At 40.3% G+C, this 21661-nt stretch overlaps 1 protein-coding gene and 1 long non-coding RNA gene across 3 annotated transcripts in view; one reads left to right on the top strand and one right to left on the bottom strand.

Annotated features, from left to right (window-relative positions):
• Positions 1-21661, top strand: part of cmss1 (cms1 ribosomal small subunit homolog) — a 79837-nt gene that overhangs the window by 5117 nt on the left and 53059 nt on the right. The window lies entirely within an intron of this gene.
• LOC120058482 lies at positions 8563-10913 on the bottom strand. 2 transcript variants are annotated; one of them, XR_005478016.1, is made up of 2 exons: positions 10261-10913; positions 8563-9611 (listed from the first exon to the last, which is right to left on the bottom strand). It is a non-coding gene; the product is annotated as an uncharacterized LOC120058482 (long non-coding RNA). The 2 variants fall into 2 exon arrangements; XR_005478017.1 differs by having other exon boundaries at positions 8563-9578.

Below are 21661 nucleotides of genomic sequence, written 5' to 3'. Positions count from 1 at the left end.
TTGGATGATTGTGTTATGCTGTAGATACTTCTGTGAATGTCTGAATATCGCATCTAATAATAAACTGGTCACATTCAGGACATAACTTCGTAAGGACTGTGTTTGTGCAAAATATTTCTATGAAAAAACAGTGTGGCTAGCTTAAATGCAGACTGTTGTGTCAATCAAAACTGGATGTTCTAAATAAGCGTTCTAATCACACCGGTTTGAGCGTACACTGCCACGACTTACCGTTCTTTGTGCAGCTTCAATTGTCAAACAAAGTTGGAAATTGTTGCGCCTCCATCAGTAATTTTCTTCCCTCATGTTTTGCAAGTTGCAATCCATTTTTTGTTGATACAGTGTCGTCTTTATATCCGAAAATAATAATTTTGGGTATCATCTTTCCAAGGGCTCCATCTGAATTCACCCGTCGACGTTCCTCTGCACTGCCACGCACAACTTTTTTTCAGCTGGCACAATTTGATTGGCTGCTGTCCGATTCAAACTGTAATCCGTTAAATGAAGAGTTGATGCGCTGCACACTTTTTAAAATAGCATAACTTTTAATTTTTGGGCTTGGGGAGTGTGGCTGGTCGAGTCATAAGGTCCAAGTCAAGTCACGAGTCATTGGGGTCAAAGTCGAGTTGCAAGTCATCATATTTGTGACTCGAGTCCACACCTCTGGTTATAAGTGAAATAATCTGTCTGTAAACAATTGTTGGAAAAATGACTTGCATCATGCACAAAGTAGATGTCCTAACCGACTTGCCAAAACTATAGTTTGTTAACAAGAAATTTGTGGAGTGGTTGAAAAACGAGTTTTAATGACTCCAACCGAAGTGTGTAAACTTCCGAAATCAACTGTACTTGTCGAGTATGAACATGCTCCTACCTAGACAACTTTAAAGATGCTACATATTTAGGGTTGTCGTTACACAGTATGATTACATTTAATATTGTGATATTTGACATTGACGATATATTGTGATGTGCAAGAATATACTCTATTTGAACTTTACCAATCAAAATCTTGCAGTTTTATCAGTTGCGCTTATGTTATACATTAATTAACTAAGCCTTATTTCTTCATACAATATTATTTTAATGAGAATGCAACTATAATATTGTAAATAAGCACAAAAATGACACAGTCTGGAATGACTGTCATTAACGGCGCAAAACTATTATATTGGATATAGTGATATTTGGAGTAGCATATCATAGAAGAGGTGTACCCAAATATCTCCCCACCCTACTACACATAGGAGTATTTTTTGCGTAGTGTAGGGAATCATTGTACCATCAAATCGCTGTGACATATCTTTTCGATAACCAAAATATGCTTTTTACAGATGTTTGAAGCTGGTGGACCAAAACTAAAGTTACTTTTGGTTCAACAACTTGAAACAGCTGTAAAAACTATTTTTTGTTATTGAAAAGATGTCACGGCGATTTAGATGGTACAATGATTCTGTACACTATTCAGTGCTTGTTTTCTCATATAAACTGAAATTGAGCAAACAGTGTAGAATATGGATGTTATATATTATGGACGTTTTCTGAAATTACAAAGTAGCACCTAATAAAGGAGATTTTGACATTTTTAAATAGACCATCAGGAAATTAACAGATTGCGCACAATGGCATAATACATTCTTTATTGATTTACACAGCACTAATGCAAGCAGTTGGTTTCAAATATTATAGCACCTGCAATGTGTTATTTCCCTAGTTAGTAAAATAGGGAATTGTCTCAGATGTAGTTATATATGTTCAGATGTAGGCAATGTTCTGAACATTTCCCCTGAATTCACCCCAGCCGTGTCTATTGTGCTTCTCAGGATGTGGTTGGTTAGTTTCTCATGTTGAACACAGTCTGACCGTTCAGTGTTTTCCCAGATTGCATGGCGGCGGCATGCGGCTGTCCTTTGCTCTGTCCAGTGTTAGTTGTGCTGTTTGTCCCTCTCGGCATACTGTAGCCTTTGGTTTGGGGATCCTGGTGGGGCCGGGCTTCAGAATTGCAGGAACCTGGCGAGTGGAAATGGAAATGTGTCAACAGCGGTCACAATATGTTGTTATTAGGGCCAGGAGTCTTTCCTGATCAGGTACTCACACACAACAGGGTTTCCGTTAGGACCGGCAACATTTTTCATTTACTAGGCATTTGAGACATTTACTGGACCCATGTGCTTTGGTTGCGTAACCTGATTACGGCATCCACCCACGGTGCTCAGAATGACAGACATTTTAGAATATGGTAATTCATATGAACAGAACATGCAAGTCAAGGATGCAACGATGTGCGGTCCTTCTTACCGAATTCTGATGTGCTCTTTAAACATATAATAACTGTCCACATTTACATTTCCTCAGCCAACAAGACCAGTAACAGCAAAATCACTATGTCAATCCTCTGAATTAGAAACGTTTAGGCTACCTATTCTATTGGTCAGCTTGTGGAGGAAGAAATGGCCTGTTCCAAACAGACTCTGGGACAGTTGTGGGATGATAGATACCAAATTCATAGGCTATTTTGAAGCAAGGCAAGACATGCATCATAACATATATTAAAACGTTCAGGCTTCAAACAATAGGTATGTTTTCAAAATGTCTACTTCCTCCAGCTCTTTGTAAAGTGGTGTGTGACGGGCTGAGGAAGCCTGGCTTCTGTTGCTGTTTGATGCTGCATTCAAAACAACTGTGAAGTCTGAAATCTCCGACTTCCAACTTCAGTGCGTTCAAGACAACTGGGAGAGAAAAAAATTGCTACTGGGGGAAAAAATAGTTTTGAATGATCATCCAACTGGGAAATCCCACTCGGGCCTCTTTCTCGAGCTCCGACTTTCCGACCTGGAGATCAGCGACGTCATGTTTTGACCTCGTATTTTTCACAGTTGTCTCTTAAAGCACCACAAGATGCTGCAGCATCAGCTCTTGCCCTGTCTGACAGATTTCAGACACTATGCTGTATGTGTGTGATACATAACGGATATACTGTACAAGCATCAATTTTATTCCACTAAATTATGCAAATTAACCTGTAGACCGATAAGCATGACCAGTCAAATTTATTTTCATCAACTGCTATTTCCATCCACGAATAGACTAAAAAGCATTATTTTGCAATGGGATTTTTCTTCTTGGCCGGAGTCAATTTTAATTATCTGCTTTTTTTGTGCTCCAAACCCTGACACACAGTCATGATGGTTTCTGCACTGAATGAAAATAGGGGGAAAACGAATCATTTTTTCCATTGCTTGACTTTGACAGTCTGTCAGTAGGGGTGCAGCTGAACCATTCTGGCTGCCATAGCTCTGACATCACCCACTAGCGCTGCCATTGTAGGGCTTTGCATCATCACACACTGCCAAAGCAGAGTTCAATCAGTATTTGATCTGATGCTTCAAAGACACCCAATAACTGTCACTTCAGTCACATCTAAATGACTGAGTACCTGAGGAAGGTGCTCTTATATCCGCTTCTTTACCTCCCCCTTCCATCTCTCTGTGTCTATATCCATCTCCTTTACCTCCCCCCCTCCATCTCTCTGTGTCTATATCCATCTCCTTTACCTCCCCCCCTCCATCTCTCTGTGTCTATATCCATCTCCTTTACCTCCCCCCCTCCATCTCTCTGTGTCTATATCCATCTCCTTTACCTCCCCCCCTCCATCTCTCTGTGTCTATATCCATCTCCTTTACCTCCCCCCTCCATCTCTCTCTGTGTCTATATCCATCTCCTTTACCTCCCCCCTCCATCTCTCTGTGTCTATATCCATCTCCTTTACCTCCCCCCTCCATCTCCCTGTGTCTATATCCATCTCCTTTACCTCATCTCTCTGTGTCTATATCCATCTCTGTGTCTATATCCATCTCCTTTACCTCCCCCCTCCATCTCTCTCTGTGTCTATATCCATCTCCTTTACCTCCCCCCTCCATCTCTCTGTGTCTATATCCATCTCCTTTACCTCCCCCCTCCATCTCTGTGTCTATATCCATCTCCTTTACCACCCCCCTCCATCTCTCTGTGTCTATATCCATCTCCTTTACCTCCCCTCATCTCCCTGTGTCTATATCCATCTCCTTTACCTCCCCCCTCCATCTCTCTGTGTCTATCATCTCCTTTACCTCCCCCCATCTCTCTGTGTCTATCATCTCCTTTACCTCCCCCCATCTCTCTGTGTCTATCATCTCCTTTACCTCCCCCCATCTCTCTGTGTCTATCATCTCCTTTCCCTCCCCCCATCTCTCTGTGTCTATATCATCTCCTTTACCTCCCCCCATCTCTCTGTGTCTATATCATCTCCTTTACCTCCCCCCTCCATCTCTCTGTGTCTATATCCATCTCCTTTACCTCCCCCCTCCATCTCTCTGTGTCTATATCCATCTCCTTTACCTCCCCCCTCCATCTCTCTGTGTCTATATCCATCTCCTTTACCTCATCTCTCTGTGTCTATATCCATCTCCTTTACCTCATCTCTCTGTGTCTATATCCATCTCCTTTACCTCCCCCCTCCATCTCTCTGTGTCTATATCCATCTCCTTTACCTCATCTCTCTGTGTCTATATCCATCTCCTTTACCTCCCCCCTCCATCTCCCTGTGTCTATATCCATCTCCCTGTGTCTATATCCATTCAATTTAAGGGCTTTATTGGCATTGGGAACATATGTTAACATTGCCAAAGCTAGTGAAGTAGATAATAAACAATAAAATTAACAGTACACATTTCACTCACAGAAGTTCCAAAAGAATAAAGACATTTGAAATGTCATTATGTCTATATACAGTGTTTTAACGATGTGCAAATAAAGTACAAAAGGGAAAATAAATAAACATAAATATAGGTTGTATTTACAATGGTGTTTGTTCTTCACTGGTTGCCCTTTTCTTGTGGCAACAGGTCACAAATATTTCTGCTGTGATGGCACACTGTGGTATTTCATCCTTCAGATATGGGAGTCATTCAAATTTGGTTTGTTTTTGAATTCTTTGTGTATCTGTGTATTCTGAGGGAAATATGTGTCTCTAATATGGTCATACATTTGGTAGGTTAGGGAGTGCAGCTCAGTTTCCACCTCATTTTGTGGGCAGTGTGCACATAGCCTGTCTTCTCTTGAGAGTCAGGTTTGCCTACAGCATCCTTTCTAAATAGCAAGGCTATGCTCACTGAGTTTGTACATAGTCGAAGATAGTGATGCACCGATATGACATTTTTAGTCGATACCGATATCTGATATTTTCCTTGCCTAAAAACAACAACAATACCGATAACCAATATTTAACATTTTAGTGGCCTTTTTAAGCATTCTAGTACAGTTAACTATTTAACACACATGAACGCAGCGTTCTAAGGCACTGCATCTCAGTGCAAGAGGTGTCACTACTGTCCCTGGTTTGAATCCAGGCTGTATCACATCCGGCCATGATTGGAAGTCCCATAGGGCGGCACACAATTGGCCCAGCTTCGCCCGGGGTAGGCCGTCATTGTAACTAAGAAATTGTTTTTTACGGACTTGCCTAGTTAAATAAAAGTTACACACCATACCACACTGACCAAAAAGTTATTTTGTTGGCGTTTACGTATGTCCCCATTACCAGTAAAACATAATCAAAACCTATTTCTTTCACTTACTTGCTGTGCTGTTTCATTGTTTTGTTCAGTCGTTTCATTCTCAACCAGGATTTCATCAGACATGTCAAGCAGTGAAGTTTCAGCTTTGTCTGTCCGTGGCCTGGGTGCGCACTGTCACTGTGTCCGTTTCCATTTTGTCTAGCTGTGTATGTAACATTTCACGTAAACCCTGTTTCTTGTCTGCATCGAAGTTGCTGTCTTTGTAAATAGCATCAAGCATGGTGGTGACACAGTAAAGAGGCTCAGAGAGAATACCACCAAATTGCTTGTTCACAGCCTCGAGTACTTTTGTAAGTTTTAACCCCACGGTTTGTCGGCAGTTTTGTTGAGCAGGTGTTTCAATGCCATGACAGAGGTTATCACGTCTGCTGCAGACGTAGTTGATGAGCTTATTTCTCGAGTCAGTTGTTCGAATGGCGCTAGGAGTGTGTTCATGTTTCAAACATGTTCTCAAATGCCATTGAAATGGCGGCAGCGGTATAAGAACTAGCACATTCTTGAGCATGCAATACGGTTTTCCTCAGTACGAAATCCTCATCGACCAACTGTGCTGCCAGACTCAGCATGCTCATGGGGCTGACATCGCTTGTCCAAATATCTGTCGTGACGCCCATAGCAAGTAGCATAATGAATTATATTATTTTGGCGCTAATGGATTTCACCTTTGAGTTGTCTCGCGGATCATTTCTTACTCTTTCAAATGACTGCTCAACTTGTTTAGTTGTTGGAAGTGTGCGCTTAGTATTTTTCTGCTTTTGTTCTGTGTAGCGCTGTATTTTCCGTGGTGTCGTTACGTTATATACGTATGCACATCAGCTTTGACATCGGTTTTGCACATCGGCGTTAAACTTCTTGTCAATAGGGGGGCGCTGTTTTCACTTTGGAAAAAACCGTGCCCAAATTAAATGGCCTCGTACTCTGTTCTAGATCATACAATATGCATATTATTATTACTATTGGATAGAAAACACTCAGAAGTTTCTAAAACTATCTGTTTGAATTATATCTGTGAGTAAAACAGAACTCATTTGGCAGCAAACTTCCATACAGGAAGTGAAAAATCTGAAAACGAGGCTCTGTTTCAGGGCCTGCCTATTCAACTGGCTTTTATTTATCGATATGTATGCACTTCATACGCCTTCCACTAGATGTCAACAGGCAGTGGAAGGTTGAATGGGGTGTCTAGCTTGATCTGAGGCCGAATAAGAGCTTTTGGAGTGGCAGGTCAGCCATTTTGTCAGTTTTCCACAGCGCGCGAAGGAGCTCCACATTGTCTTCTGAAAAGCGTTCGGTATACACGGCGAATATCTCCGGCTCTGATTTTATTTGATACATATGAGAAAAACATCATAAAGTAGGATTTTTCAACCGAGTTTTATCAGTTTATTCAACGTTTATTGGGACTTTTGGAATTTTCTGTTCTTTGCGCCAAGAGAAGATGGGCATGTTCGCGCCACATGGCTAGCCAAGGTTGCTAATTCGACAGAAGAAATGGACATTCTAAAACCAAACAACGATTTATTCTGGACCAAGGACTCCTTGCACAACATTCTGATGGAAGCTCAGCAAAGGTAAGACACAATTTATGATGTTATTTCGTATTTCTGTGGAATATGTTCACTCCAACAGGGGGTAGAATATGTGAGCGCTGTCTCACAATAATGCTTTTTGTATGTTGTAGTGAAGTTATTTAAAAAAATCTAACACAGCGGTTGCATTAAGAACCAGTGTATCTTTCATTTGCTGTACAACATGTATTTTTTAGTAAAGTTTGATGGGTTCTTTGATTAGATTAGGTGACTGTCCAAAATATCTCCGGAGATTTGTGAATTGTTGCTACATATTCACAATGTATAACCACGATTTGCAGCTCTAAATATGCACATTTTCGAACAAAACATAAATGTATTGTATAACATGATGTTATAAGACTGTCATCTGATGAAGTTGTCCAAAGGTTAGTGATTAATTTGATCTATATTGCTGTTTTTGTGAAATCTATGCTGGCGGTGGATAAATAGCTTTGTGTGTTTGGCTATTGTGATGAGCTAATAGAAATATATATTGTGTTTTCGCTGTAAAACACTTAAAAAATCTGAAATATTGGCTGGATTCACAAGATGTTTCTTTCATTTGCTGTACACCATGTATTTTTCATAAATGTTTTATGATGAGTATTTATGTATTTCACGTTGCTCTCTGTAATTATTCTGGCTGCTTTGGTGCTATTTGTGATGGTGGCTACAATGTAAAACCAGGATTTGTAGCTATAAATATGCACATTTTCGAACAAAACATAAATGTATTGTATAACATGATGTTATAAGACTGTCATCTGATGAAGTTGTTCTAGGTTAGTGTTAGTGGAATTAAATAATTCCTACAATATACTCATTAATTAAATTCAATCTGTCTATTTATAAGAATTTGTAAGATACTTATTAACATAAAATAGACAGGATACAGTCTTATTAAAATTAGATAATAGAGTTTATTCTCGGAGCAAGCTCCCATTTGATCATAAACACAGGTTTATATACAAGATATGACGTCATAGATTACAGAATGAGTCTCATTGTCCTGACAAATAGAAAACAGGTTCAAAAGTTCATTCTAACCTCACAGGGCACTCACATGAAACACCATATAATCATTTATCCTGAAGGCTCACTATAATTGATTACCACTTTAGCAGACAACTCAAGATAATGGAAAACCTAAAAAGTTATCTAAACACCTCAGGGCTAAGTTGGGTCAGTTCAACCATAGTTTAACGACCCTTTCTGCTTATTTTATGACCCACAACACAAATCTCTTTTCACCAGGCATGCAGAGTTCAATTAGTTATAGTTTTATCTAAAGCTAGAATTTGTTTTAACTATTTATTAACAAAATTCCTAACAATCCACCCTAAATAACAAAACAATTCATAGCTACATATCAAATATCATATAGAAACATAAATGTTTATACAAGAATAAAACCACATCAATACATGTATTTACACTCCATCAACATCAATGACTGTTCTAACCTACATCAGAAACATAATTCCATATTTAGGATTTTCGTTACAGTCTTCATTAAAGAAACAGTCTATCCATTGAAACATGTAACCGTCTAAATTCTCTAAACGTCAAATACAGTCTCGTCCAATCTCGGTTCCTCATAATTAAAAGATCCGGAATCGTTCTCCACTAGATCCGGCCCCATACATTCATCCTTCCACTTGTCAGAGCTTAGAATTGGTCCGTACTTCATCATCTGTTGTGTCATCGATTTCTCCAGAATCCTGGAAATGAGAACTTTCACACACGGAATCAAACCACATCCACACAAAACTAACAGTCACACAGGTGAAGGTAGCCCATAACACAGTAATCATGAAATTTTTCCATTTCCCAAACATACTGTCAAACCAATTAGTCAGAAAAGTATCCACCCCTGAGGTCACTGCCAACTCGTGAGCTAGGGTGGTTAAACCTCCAAGGCCTTAGTCACAGATCCATCTGGAGCTGTGTTACTTGGGATAAACGTACAGCACATCGACCCGAATAACACACAAACCCCACCCTTTTCTGCCAATAACATATCTATCTCGATTCTATTCTATTCTGCCAAGCCATTCATTACATCTCTGGTATAATTGATCTAGTCCACATTCTTATTGAGAGTGGACCACTAGAAAATACTTGACTCTAATCCTGCTAAGATCTAATTCCTCGCTTTGAATTGGATCTGAGTAAGGGTAAAGAGCATGCCTAACTGCACTAGTGCATAACTACCATTCCAATTGGTAGGCAGGTTAGGTCACAGCTTCATACCTCCACACTCTAAACCTTTTCATCTGCCAGTCAGGTCCCTCATTGTCTTCTCGGTTGTAACATACTCAGTCCTATTGCATGTACTGACTCCCCCTACTTCCCATCCGTGTGTTATGTAGCGATCCATAAAATCCTGTCACTGTGAAAGAGAAAATCTGGATGTAATCGGCACCTGGAGACACATATCACAGATCAATGCAACTGTCATAGTTCAGCTTCCTGCCCTCTTGAACCGCTTTATCATACAGGCCATTTCATGGGTGTAGCAATTCCATCAAATGGAAAGGAAATGGTTATGAACTGAGGTTTTGCTGAGGCATGCCTAACCATAGGTTAGAATCCCATAACAGTTTCCACCTCAATCACTTCCTTAAAATCTTTCATCTGAACCATCCACATCGGCCTTGGCTCTGGACAACTCTACGGTCAGTATCTGCTTTGTCTGGGGCTCTGCTTGTATTCTGGCTGACTATCATCTGCTCTAACTTCTCGTACTCGGAATGGCACTAGGTTGTCAACTGAAACCCTTACTTTCACTACTCTCCATCTTCTCCATACTGGGTATGTAGATTTATGTAGCCCTCTCTCATGATGTGAGCTATAACCTGTTTCCATGAGCTACACAGGGACTTGCATAAATGTCTTCCACAATGGCTGCTCTTAGTCCTAAACTGCCAAGGAGTCAGAGGCCCCATTTGGTCTACATAGAACTCCACTGAGACTTCCTTCCCAATCCCACTCTCACTTCCTGTTTATCCAGATCAAGTGATCTCTTATGCTTGGTTAATACAAAATCCTCTCTAACTATGGGTCAATATTACCCTCTGGCCTTCTTGGGGTTCATGGTGTATCAGGAATATGGCTCCCACAACCAGACAGCTCAGGATGGACCGCCCACCTATAAAGCCCCACCCTCTCCCAGAGAAAACATCATCAGCAAGAAGCCAGACACACTTTCACTTCTATGAACAAACACAGGGATGGAATGACGGGAAAAGGAAATCTTCATCCGAGAGATGACCCCCAGAATTCTGTTAATTCCAGTTCTCCTCTCGGACACTGTGCTTGTTCGACAGTGTCAATGTGTCTTACCCTCCCGCAGTGTGATATGAATCCGGGTAACTCTTTCAGCTAGCTGTTACCAGGAGTCTTGGTATAGTCCCCCCAACAGGCCTCAGTGACTGGATTGAGTGACTTCACCTGTAATTCACCTGTAGTGCATAAAATCTTGGACATACAGGTTTGGTTAAACAAACAACCTTTTCATGTAATTAACAATACTTCTTTCTATTTCTATATCTGCTTGTTTAGCTAGATTTTTTTATTTATTAGTTTATCATCCAATAGGCCACATCCTATCCTAGACCACAACTTACCCATCCCCCCTTTGTTACCTGGCTCTGCCAGGTAACAACCTTGCCTAACCTAACCAATGACTTAGGTAAAATTAGTGTAAATTATCCTTATGTCTTATTATCATGTAGGAACGCCCCTTTCATTCGCCGCATGTCCAATTCTCCCTTGGGTGTCCATTCATATCTATCCTTTTCCAATTCTCTGTCAAGTGACTCATCTACTTTAAAAAGTATCTGTGCTGCTTATATATGTTCTTAAAATATATATATATTTATTGATTTAAACCGTATCCCTCTTCTCACCTATCTTATTTCACAGCCTACCTTGCTCATGTCCTGGTCCCCCCTCTCCACTCTGCTCTCAAACCTTCAAGATCTCAACAGTGCGTGGCAGACCCCTCTGTCTGCCTTTTTCTCATAATAGTCAATAACAACTATGTGTTCCATCCAAATATTAACTAAGTGTCTCACTGTTTTGGCTTTATCTGAAATCATGGATTTAAAAAAACAACATGTCTTATAGTGTCAATCTCTAAAATCCTTACATAACCTTAATCAACCTATCAATAATCCCAAATCATCACACATGTCATATACCCCTGTCAATTTTAATACTATTTAAATAAAAATCTTCTAATGGCCAAAACAAATGGTAACCATATCAAATCCTTTCTTTACTAATAAGCTCTCTCCCCCAGGAGTCCACTGTTTTTTATTAAATAATAATATTGGTTAAACTTAACCTCAGTCTCATAAATAATTAATATATGTTTTACAGTGTGGATACCTTATCCACAGTAAATTACCACTCCTAAGAACTAAAACTTATTTCTTCTCATAAATAATTTGAATGCTTATGTATTTTCCTGCCCTATTGGCTTAAAATATCTCCTGTCCAAACCTCAATGTATCATATCTTCCCTCATTTATTATTGATGACAAAGGGGATTTTTCCAGTTGTAATACCAAATCAATAATAGTCAATTAATTTACCTCAAAACTAGTATCCCAAATGACTACAAATGCATTATCTACATGGCCCTCCCCTGAAGCTGATCAGACTTCAAGAGACAGCCATGATAAAGGTCAAAGGTTATACCACCCCTGTATAGTCATGTTCCTAGACATTTTAAAGAACCCTTTATCCTTAAAATCAAAAAATTCACTTGTGTAATTAAAACTCAGAAGATAAAAACTCATAAAACTCCATATGTGAGCATCCCCCTTTAAAATACCTTTGCACTAAAACGAATAGTCCTAACAAATGTTTTATGTGTGTATATTTGCAAACCTTAATGAAAAAACAAAAACCTTTCAGGCCCTTTCCAATTTGGTCGTTTATGGCCTCAATCTCACTCTTCAATCTCTCCCCAAGATAATAGTCCCTTTAAACATTCAAGAAGACAATAAAACACAAAGTGCCTAACTAGCATTCACTGTGCTACATCGATTCAGAAACTCAAAAGTGAACCATTAATCAAACCTAATGATCATTTCCAATTTTCTTTGCTCTTCACACTTATGAAATGTATCCTATTTCTTTAAAAATAACACACGCAGCGCCAAAATTATAACATATGTCAGTCAATCTATAAGAATGAAAACATTTCGGTAATCACTTTCTATCGCCATTATCTCTCCGCTATGGTTTAGAATTTCTTTAATGTAGGCAACTGTCTCTTCCTTGATTCAGCATTTTAATTACGACTATATTCCCAATACATTATTCAAACATATAATTTAGGCAACAGACATCGTCTTGCATCGAAATTCGCTTCGTTATTATTTTAAGTGGAACGAATTAGTCTATTAATTTAACCTATACAATCTATTAAAACGTTCAGTTTATATCTTATACAAACACTAGCAACTATAACTTTCTAGGCAAAACATACAAATAGTTTAATTAGAATCAAAAACTCTGATTCTAGTCAAAGCATTTACCGGGAACCGAACCCGAGACTCTCGCGTTCCAGGCGAGAATTCTACCACTGATCCACCAAAGCCATGTAAATAACAAAAACATTATCCGTATTTAAACCCACTTTACATTTATCTGTATTCTTGGTGACAACACAGAGACTACAAAAATAGCCCTAATTTAAAAGCTACAAGCCTTATTCCCTAATTTAAAAGCTACAAGCCTTATTCCGGCTATATTTCCCCCATGCCAAATTAATAGATTAGCAGTCAAACAATAAAATCAACATTTATAGACTAGGAAACAGATCTCGTGCCTTTTAATAAATGTAGATTGTTTACTCATGTAACATATTTCTTCCAGCACCGCCATCAAGAACTCAACTCTTTTTCTCCCGATATCCGCGCCTTACCTTTCCCTTAGTTAAATTACAATCTCGGTGATTGTGTCCAATCCTGTCACAATGTTTGCAGGGAGTGTTACACTCCCGGGCGAAATGTCCAATTTCATTACAATTAAAACATTTTCTCTTTTTCTTTGGACTCGCATTTCCCACTTTTCTCGACTTATTTTCTTTCTCTACACCGACTATTCCTCCTTCGGCTTCAGCAGACTCCACAATTTTGGGTGGTGGTTGTACCGTTATCTCCTGCAGCCGTATTCTCACCACTATTATCTCATCAACAGTATTACCTCTGTATATCTGGTCTACTAGAGAAGGACATAGTATTTGACTCCCACCCCCGCCCATTTGGCCAACTTTTTCATCTATGGGAGCGGAGGGGAACGTATTCTGGCTCTCTATGTGTTTCCTCCTGTTGTCACCCTCTACTCTTTTCCTAGCCTCCGAAAGCCAGACTCTAGCTGTGGCTAACCCAGACATGGGCAAACTACGGCCCGCGGGCCACATACGGCCCGTTAGGCTTTTTAATCCGGCCCGCCGAACTTGTCCAAATTATAGTAAAAACCTCCTTTTTTTCCCCTTTCCCTGCAATGCCCACGTTTCCCCAATAGATGGCGCACTCAAAACACATTGACCGTTGTTGGAGTGGCGCGTATTTCTCTTTATTTCACTTTAATTTTCACTTCGTTTCAAGTCACCATTAAGCCCTTCTGTGAAAATGAGCGGACCAAAGAGAAGGAAAGTGGACAGCGAATGCCGAGTGTTTAATAAGGAGTGGACAACAAAATACTTCTTCACTGAAGTCCGATCAACGGCTGTATGTCTGATATGCCAAGAAGCTGTTGCGGTTTTCAAAGAGTACAATATCAGCCGTCACTTTGCCACGAAGCATGCAAACTATGCTAGCAAGCAGTCAACACAAGAACGGGCGGCGAAATAATATGTAAATGCCATATCTTGCATATTCCTTGAGACAAATTTATTAACTGATAAGGGCTATTTTTCACATTTGAAAGACAGTTAATAAATTGGGTTGTAGTGTTCTTACTGTGCTATGAGGTTTGCACACACTACATTTAATGCTTTAGTATATCCGGCCCAAACACTCCCTCCAAATGCTCCTGGCCCGGCCCCTCTGTCAAATTTTAGAACCCATTGTGGCCCGCGAGTCAAAAAGTTTGCCCACCCCTGGGCTAACCCCTGTTTATTCTGCTTCTTCTCATCCTTACCACACTTCTTATGTATCTGTTTGATAAGTAATTCTAGTTTTTCAACATTCAGCCTACCATCAAATCCATAATGCTTACCCCATTTTGGACAAAATTCTAAATTCCTCTTATCTTTCAGTTCCATAAAACGCTGGTCTCCCGTTAATACCGGGACCTCCTTGGAGGATTTACTACCCATGTTTGATAAATCCTTGCCTTTACTAGTAGTTATGGTATTATCACCTATCTATGTCTTTCTATTTATTTATTTATTTCTCTATGTGTGTGTTACCACTTACCTAGTTATAATCTATGTGTATGAATTTATATGATTCTCTTCTCTGGAAACTTTATCTATAGCGTTGTTATTGATCGGACATTAGATCTCACTTTAAACTATCAGTTATTAGCCAGGGGACTTACTTCCCTGGTCAACTCTGGTTGTATTTATCCAATCTCACTTCGCTATATTAAGTTTCCCTCCCACTCTTTTGGATATTATTTCTTTCAGTATTGAATAGGATCAGTTATTCCGTTCACCTAGGATTACCCTGCCTTCTCACCAAACCGAATTTATCCTCACCTGTTTTAATATCCCTATCCGCTATATTTCATAGTCAGACTACGTCCCCCAGACAGATAGACTATTTAGGTTAAAACTTTATTTAGGTATGTCTTTTGAATTAATGGCTGTCCTATTTGTACAAAACGACCGTCCTATCTAACAACACTTACTATATCCTCCCTAAATAATCCTTACGGCTTGCAAGGCCAGGATCATTTAAGGCCAATATTTTTTCCCCGGTAATGCACCCACCATAGGTCTTTTCGGACCTATAACTCCCTTCCTTGTATTTCGGTCATACAAGTAACCCACAATATGTTTGGAATATCCGAACCTACTATTATTGATAAATGCTAAACACGTTTAGAATTTAAAATCAAAGATAACTTACATCATACCCCCCACATTCGAGAATAAAGACTATTTACCTTCGTCTTGCAGACTGGAAAAACAATGCCGATTTGATTCCGTCACCGTCTTTGTCGACCACAGATATATATATATATACCGGCCTGTTTTTTAACCTCAATTCAGAGGCCAGGACTTTAAATAACGGGTCTAGACCCGCCCGTGCACGGTTTTCGGCTAATATCTTCGGATGACAGAGGCAAAGTTTGGAAATCCACTCGAAGGACCAATTGTTAGTGGAATTAAATAATTCCTACAATATACTCATTAATTAAATTCAATCTGTCTATTTATAAGAATTTGTAAGATACTTATTAACATAAAATAGACAGGATACAGTCTTATTAAAATTAGATAATAGAGTTTATTCTCGGAGCAAGCTCCCATTTGATCATAAACACAGGTTTATATACAAGATATGACGTCATAGATTACAGAATGAGTCTCATTGTCCTGACAAATAGAAAACAGGTTCAAAAGTTCATTCTAACCTCACAGGGCACTCACATGAAACACCATATAATCATTTATCCTGAAGGCTCACTATAATTGATTACCACTTTAGCAGACAACTCAAGATAATGGAAAACCTAAAAAGTTATCTAAACACCTCAGGGCTAAGTTGGGTCAGTTCAACCATAGTTTAACGACCCTTTCTGCTTATTTTATGACCCACAACACAAATCTCTTTTCACCAGGCATGCAGAGTTCAATTAGTTATAGTTTTATCTAAAGCTAGAATTTGTTTTAACTATTTATTAACAAAATTCCTAACAGTTAGTGATTAATTTTATCTCTATTTGTGGGTTTTGTGAAGGCTACCTATGCGGTGGAAACATGGTGAAAATATGCCGTTGTGTGTTTGGCTATTGTGGTTAGCTAATATAAATACATATTGTGTTTTCGCTGTAAAACATTTAAAAAATCGGAAATGATGGCTGGATTCACAAGATGTTTATCTTTCATTTGCTGTATTGGACTTGTGATTTCATGAAATGATATTATATGATATCCCTGTCCCGCTAGGCTATGCTAGTCAGCTTTTTTGATGAGGATGCTCCCGGATCCGGGATGGGTATTAAGTAAAGTTAAACTAGACATCGGGTCGAGGTTGGCATTTTTACATTTTTTTCGCTGAGGAAATGTACGAGTCTGCTATTAATGATAATGCAGAGGATTTTCCCAAGGTTGCCGTTGATGCATATCCCACTGTAGTTATTGGGGTCAAATTTGTCTCCACTTTTGTGGATTGGGGTGATCAGAGTTTGGTTCCAAATATTGGGGAAGATGCCAGAGCTGAGGATGATGTTAAAGAGTTTAAGTATAGCCAATTGGAATTTGTGGTCTGTATTTTATCAATTCGTTGAGGATACCATCAACACAACAGGCCTTTTTGGGTTGGAAGGTTTGTATTTTGTCCTGTAGTTCATTAATTGGAGAATCCAGTGGGTTCTGGTTAGAATTATTATGATTTTTCACCGCCGATACCGATTTACTGGAGGACCAGAAAAAGCCGATACCGATTAATCGGCCGATTTTATTATAATAATTTTTTTTGTAATAATGACACTTACAACAATACTGAATGAACACTATGAACACTGAATGAACACAATATTAACTCAATATAATATATCAATAAAATCAATTTAGCCTCATAAATAATGAAACATGTTCAATTTGGTTTAAATAATGCAAAAACAAAGTAAAAGTGCAATATGTGCCATGTAAAAAAGCTATTGTTTAAGTTCCGTGCTCAGAACATGAGAACATATGAAAGCTGGTGGTTCCTTTTAACATGAGTCTTCAATATTCTGACTGACTGACTGAGTTTGTGGGCGTAAGGCCTCTGATGTATGGCCTCAGGCAATCACCTGGTCACGGCCTCGCCAAGTGAATATCATCAGCACTGGAAACGCTCCATCTATGTCAGGTTCTGTCTGTCTGCTCCTGATGGCTCCCAGCTAGTCTTCTCTCCTCTGGTGTTATAATGGTAGGATTCAGCTTGTCACCATAGATACAGGATGCTGCATTAGAAGTCTGGTTCTCTGTTCTTCTTTTTTTATTTTCGTTTAGATTTTTTTACCTTTATTTAACTAGGCAAGTCAGTTAAGAACAAATTCTTATTTACAATGACGGCCTAGGCCGGCCAAATCCTAACCCAGACGACGCTGGGCCAATTGTGCGCCGCCCTATGGGACTCCCAATCACGGCTGGTTGTGATACAGCCTGGATTTGAACCAGGGTCTGTAGTGACGCCTCTAGCACTGAGATGCAGTGCCTCAGACCACTGCGCAACTCGGGAGCCCTTTTTCTTTGAAGCTTAAAAGTACTATTCCTTACTTCCCTCTGTAGAGTACGTATGCTCTGTGTCTGTCTCCGTCACAACTTTGTGTGTGCTTCTTATCCTTGACTATCTCGGCTTAGGCAATATGTTTGTTTGTTTGGTTGAATTGCTTGCCCAAATAAGGCTACAGACAGTTTATTTATTTTCACATTGGAACACTGATCCTCGAAATAGATCACGTTTGGGAATTTTTTTTACCATATAAAGTAGGCCTAACCTCACTGAGTACTCAGTTAAAGTTCCCCAGGTGCGGCCCCCCTTCCCTTCGCTCTAGTCTACTTCACAGTGCTGTCCCCCTTCCCTTCGCTCTAGTCTACTTCACAGTGCTGCCCCCCTTCCCTTCGCTCTAGTCTACTTCACGGTGCTGCCCCCCTTCGCTCTAGTCTACTTCACAGTGCTGCCCCCCTTCGCTCTAGTCTACTTCACAGTGCTGCCCCCCTTCGCTCTAGTCTACTTCACAGTGCTGCCCCCCTTCGCTCTAGTCTACTTCACAGTGCTGCCCCCCTTCCCTTCGCTCTAGTCTACTTCACAGTGCTGCCCCCCTTCCCTTCGCTCTAGTCTACTTCACAGTGCTGCCCCCCTTCCCTTCGCTCTAGTCTACTTCACAGTGCTGCCCCCCTTCCCTTCGCTCTAGTCTACTTCACAGTGCTGCCCCCCTTCCCTTCGCTCTAGTCTACTTCACAGTGCTGCCCCCCTTCCCTTCGCTCTAGTCTACTTCACAGTGCTGCCCCCCTTCCCTTCGCTCTAGTCTACTTCACAGTGCTGCCCCCCTTCCCTTCGCTCTAGTCTAGTTCACAGTGCTGCCCCCTTCGCTCTAGTCTAGTTCACAGTGCTGCCCCCTTTGCTCTAGTCTACTACACAGTGCTGCTCCCCTTTGCTCTAGTCTACTACACAGTGCTGCTCCCCTTTGCTCTAATCTACTTCACAGTGCTGCCCCCTTTGCTCTAGTCTACTACACAGTGCTGCCCCCTTTGCTCTAGTCTACTACACAGTGTTGCCCTTTGCTCTAGTCTACTACACAGTGCTGCCCCCTTTGCTCTAGTCTACTACACAGTGTTGCCCTTTGCTCTAGTCTACTACACAGTGCTGCTCCCCTTTGCTCTAGTCTACTATACAGTGATGCTCCCCTTTGCTCTAGTCTACTACACAGTGCTGCTCCCCTTTGCTCTAGTCTACTACACAGTGATGCCCCCTTTACTCTAGTCTACTACACAGTGATGCTCCCCTTTGCTCTAGTCTACTACACAGTGCTGCTCCCCTTTGCTCTAGTCTACTACACAGTGATGCTCCCCTTTGCTCTAGTCTACTACACAGTGATGCTCCCCTTTGCTCTAGTCTACTACACAGTGATGCTCCCCTTTGCTCTAGTCTACTACACAGTGCTGCCCCGCTTTGCTCTAGTCTACTACACAGTGATGCCCCGCTTTGCTCTAGTCTACTACACAGTGATGCTCCCCTTTGCTCTAGTCTACTACACAGTGCTGCTCCCCTTTGCTCTAGTCTACTACACAGTGATGCTGCCCCCTTTGCTCTAGTCTACTACACAGTGATGCTGCCCCCTTTGCTCTAGTCTACTACACAGTGATGCTGCCCCCTTTGGTCTAGTCTACTACACAGTGATGCTGCCCCCTTTGCTCTAGTCTACTACACAGTGATGCTCCCCTTTGCTCTAGTCTACTACACAGTGATGCTGCCCCCTTTGCTCTAGTCTACTACACAGTGATGCTGCTCCCTTCGGTCTAGTCTACTACACAGTGATGCTCCCCTTTGCTCTAGTCTACTACACAGTGATGCTGCCCCCTTTGCTCTAGTCTACTACACAGTGATGCTCCCCTTTGCTCTAGTCTACTACACAGTGCTGCTCCCCTTTGCTCTAGTCTACTACACAGTGCTGCTGCCCCCTTTGCTCTAGTCTACTACACAGTGATGCTCCCTTTGCTCTAGTCTACTACACAGTGCTGCCCCCTTTGCTCTAGTCTACTACACAGTGCTGCCCCCTTTGCTCTAGTCTACTACACAGTGCTGCCCCCTTTGCTCTAGTCTACTACACAGTGATGCTCCCTTTGCTCTAGTCTACTACACAGTGCTGCTCCCCTTTGCTCTAGTCTACTACACAGTGCTGCCCCCTTTGCTCTAGTCTACTACACAGTGATGCTCCCTTTGCTCTAGTCTACTACACAGTGCTGCCCCCTTTACTCTAGTCTACTACACAGTGATGCTCCCTTTGCTCTAGTCTACTACACAGTGATGCTGCCCTCTTCGGTCTAGTCTACTACACAGTTCTTTTTATCTGAGCTGAATTTTCCTGTGTATCATTGGATAAGACTACACACACACACACACACACACACACACACGGGCCTACAAAGAATACAGGCATATGCTCATGCTGGGGTTGTGGTGTGGTAGAGATGAATTGGTGATGACATCAGCCTGTGAATCTCACTGATCCAAGCACACATATGTTGGAATTTACTGCTTTTTTTTCTGTCCCATTAATCCCTATTGGTTTGTGAGCCTCTTGATGAATGAGGTTGAAAAGTGTCAGAATTGATTTTTAACACAGAGGTTTTTACCATCCTCTGTGTTAAAAATCAATTCTGACACTTTTCAACCTCATTCATCATCTCCAGCACCAAACCATTGTCTACATATGTGAAAACAGCACATTTTCTATGATCTGTGGTAAAAAATATAAGGTGGTCCTCAAAAAATGCTTCTGTGACATCACAGGGTAGGATTAAAAGTAAAAGACGGTGATTTTCAAAACCTGAAAGTTGTTTCTAGCCCAAGGGAGTGGATTTTCTTGCTTCTACCACCTCCTACAAAACTTAAATGTACTGTTATCACATTTATTGACACTGGTATTGTGCTGGAGATAATGCAAAATGAGGTTGAAAAGTGGTGGAGTTGCCCTTTTAGGTCTCAGTGAGTATTAAAAATGAGAGCATTTAAAAAAATATCCAACTTCCAACTGCTATTTTCAACCAGTTCGGAGTTACAATGACCACGTTTACATGCGCTCAGTATTCTTATTAGTAACTCATATCACGCTTCAGGTCTCATTCAGGATAAGCTGTTTACATGCACCTTTTGATATCCCACCTACGAGTATCCCTGTAGCCATGAATAAACAGAATATTCCTAATTTAAGTTCATATGAGTTAAATGGAATAGTAACTGAAATATGGAGGCCTATAACCTCTTACATGTAGCATAATATTAACTCCTGCAGAATATTGCATTTCTTGCAGTAAAATTATAGAACAAATGTTAATTTGGTTTTGTGAACAGGAGTGGAGAAATATGATTTCTTTCAGCGTCTCTTGAGAAATTGTGAATGTGTCTGTAATGTGTTATCTTTGACGGTAATGCAAGCAGACAGTATTTCAACAGCATAAACAACCTGGTCTCAGAGCATTTTGTATTATTCTGTAAGTAAACCGGGGACACTCCATTTCGTATGATATGTTACAAATTACAATTTATTATATTTTACGAATGTGCACAATGTACGATATGATACGAATTCTAGCTAGCTGGCTAATGTTAGCTGGGTTAGGGTTAAGTTTAGGCGTTAAAGGGGAAGGGTTAGCTAAAAGGGTTAGCTAACATGCTAAGTATTTGCAAAGTAGCTATAAAGTAGTAAGTAGTTAAAGTTGCTAATTAACTAAAATGCTAAAGTTGTCCGTGATGAGATTCAAAACAGACAACTTTACCGGTATTAACTAAATTACTAATGCATTCATTCTATCAATGTAAGACGTTCTGGTGAGCACCACTATATTTAGTCTCAAAGGGCAACAGGTTGTGACAGAAGAGAAGCTGCATGTATCTAACTATAGTTTACAAACAATAGCCTACCAAATGTCAAATTATAAATTACCCTACCAAATATCTGAAATTATTAGCAGAAAGTTGTCTAAATTAGGGGTGAAAGTAGCCAGTAGGCTATACAGTCTAGTATGGAGGATCAGCAAAATAAATGATTATGGAATTATAATGGTGGATGGAA

The sequence above is a fragment of the Salvelinus namaycush genome, chromosome 13 (assembly GCF_016432855.1).
Source record: "Salvelinus namaycush isolate Seneca chromosome 13, SaNama_1.0, whole genome shotgun sequence".
NCBI lineage: Eukaryota > Metazoa > Chordata > Actinopteri > Salmoniformes > Salmonidae > Salvelinus > Salvelinus namaycush.
This window is presented reverse-complemented; position numbering and strand designations above follow the sequence as displayed.